The sequence below is a fragment of the Musa acuminata genome, unplaced genomic scaffold, assembly GCF_036884655.1.
Source record: "Musa acuminata AAA Group cultivar baxijiao unplaced genomic scaffold, Cavendish_Baxijiao_AAA HiC_scaffold_509, whole genome shotgun sequence".
Lineage (NCBI taxonomy): Eukaryota > Viridiplantae > Streptophyta > Magnoliopsida > Zingiberales > Musaceae > Musa > Musa acuminata.
The window spans coordinates 127,501-130,000 of NW_027020754.1; positions in this window are offsets into that span (position 1 = coordinate 127,501).

Below are 2,500 nucleotides of genomic sequence, written 5' to 3' on the forward strand. Positions count from 1 at the left end.
GGCTGCGCGAGCGAGCGGCGAGCGGCGGACAGCGAGCGAAGCGAGAGGCAGCACCGTCCCTGCTATACGAAAGCCCCATCCAGCCCTGTGCCACCCGGGGGGTTCCAGGGTGCTGAGATGGCTGACGTTTTGCTCCGCTCTCGACGGTCACCGCGCAACGCAAGAACAGGCCAAAAACTGGCCAAAACGGCCCAAAAACGGGCCAAAACTGGCCATTTTTGGCTGCGCGAGCGAGCGGCGAGCGGCGGACAGCGAGCGAAGCGAGAGGCAGCACCGTCCCTGCTATACGAAAGCCCCATCCAGCCCTGTGCCACCCGGGGGGTTCCAGGGTGCTGAGATGGCTGACATTTTGCTCCGCTCACGAACGGTCGCCGCGGCACACAAGAACAGCCAAAAACAGGCCAAAACAGCCCAAAAACGGGCCAAAACTGGCCATTTTTGGCTGCGCGAGCGAGCAGCGAGCGGCGGACAGCGAGCGAAGCGAGAGGCAGCACCGTCCCTGCCTATACGAAAGCCCCATCCAGCCCTGTGCCACCGGGGGGTTCCAGGGTGCTGAGATGGCTGACGTTTTGCTCCGCTCACGAACGCGTCGCCGCGGCACGCAAGAACAGCCAAAAACTGGCCAAAACAGACCCAAAAACGGGCCAAAACTGGCCATTTTTGCTGCGCGAGCGAGCGGAGAGCGGCGAACAGCGAGCGAAGAGCGAGGCAGCACCGTCCCTGCTATACGAAAGCCCCATCCAGCCTGTGCCACCCGGGGGGTTCCAGGGGTGCTGAGATGGCTGACATTTTGCTCCGCTCACGACGGTCACCGCGCCACACAAGAACAGCCCAAAAACAGGCCAAAACAGCCCAAAAACGGGCCAAAACTGGCCATTTTTGCTGCGCGAGCGAGCGGCGAGCGGCGAACAGCGAGCGAAGCGAGAGGCAGCACCGTCCCTGCTATACGAAAGCCCCATCCAGCCCTGTGCCACCCGGGGGGTTCCAGGGTGCTGAGATGGCTGACGTTTTGCTCCGCTCACGACGGTCACCGCACCACGCAAGAACAGGCCAAAAACTGGCCAAAACAGCCCAAAAACGGGCCAAAACTGGCCATTTTTGGCTGCGCGAGCGAAGCGGCGAGCGGCGAACAGCGAGCGAAGCGAGAGGCAGCACCGTCCCTGCTATACGAAAGCCCCATCCAGCCCTGTGCCACCCGGGGGTTCCAGGGTGCTGAGAAGGCTGACGTTTTGCTCCGCTCTCGACGGTCACCGCGCAATGCAAGAACAGGCCAAAAACTGGCCAAAACGGCCCAAAAACGGGCCAAAACTGGCCATTTTTGGCTGCAGCGAGCGGCGAGCGGCGGACAGCGAGCGAAGCGAGAGGCAGCACCGTCCCTGCTATACGAAAGCCCCATCCAGCCCTGTGCCACCCGGGGGGTTCCAGGGTGCTGAGATGGCTGACGTTTTGCTCCGCTCTCGACGGTCACCGCGCAATGCAAGAACAGGCCAAAAACTGGCCAAAACGGCCCAAAAACGGGCCAAAACTGGCCATTTTTGGCTGCGCGAGCGAGCGGCGAGCGGCGGACAGCGAGCGAAGCGAGAGGCAGCACCGTCCCTGCTATACGAAAGCCCCATCCAGCCCTGTGCCACCCGGGGGGTTCCAGGGTGCTGAGATGGCTGACGTTTTGCTCCGCTCTCGACGGTCACCGCGCAATGCAAGAACAGGCCAAAAACTGGCCAAAACGGCCCAAAAACGGGCCAAAACTGGCCATTTTTGGCTGCACGAGCGAGCGGCGAGCGGCGGACAGCGAGCGAAGCGAGAGGCAGCACCGTCCCTGCTATACGAAACCCCATCCAGCCCTGTGCCACCCGGGGGGTTCCAGGGTGCTGAGATGGCTGACGTTTTGCTCCGCTCTCGACGGTCACCGCGCAATGCAAGAACAGGCCAAAAACTGGCCAAAACGGCCCAAAAACGGGCCAAAACTGGCCATTTTTGGCTGCACGAGCGAGCGGCGAGCGGCGGACAGCGAGCGAAGCGAGAGGCAGCACCGTCCCTGCTATACGAAAGCCCCATCCAGCCCTGTGCCACCCGGGGGGTTCCAGGGTGCTGAGATGGCTGACGTTTTGCTCCGCTCTCGACGGTCACCGCGCAATGCAAGAACAGGCCAAAAACTGGCCAAAACGGCCCAAAAACGGGCCAAAACTGGCCATTTTTGGCTGCACGAGCGAGCGGCGAGCGGCGGACAGCGAGCGAAGCGAGAGGCAGCACCGTCCCTGCTATACGAAAGCCCCATCCAGCCCTGTGCCACCCGGGGGGTTCCAGGGTGCTGAGATGGCTGACGTTTTGCTCCGCTCTCGACGGTCACCGCGCAATGCAAGAACAGGCCAAAAACTGGCCAAAACGGCCCAAAAACGGGCCAAAACTGGCCATTTTTGGCTGCACGAGCGAGCGGCGAGCGGCGGACAGCGAGCGAAGCGAGAGGCAGCACCGTCCCTGCTATACGAAAGCCCCATCCAGC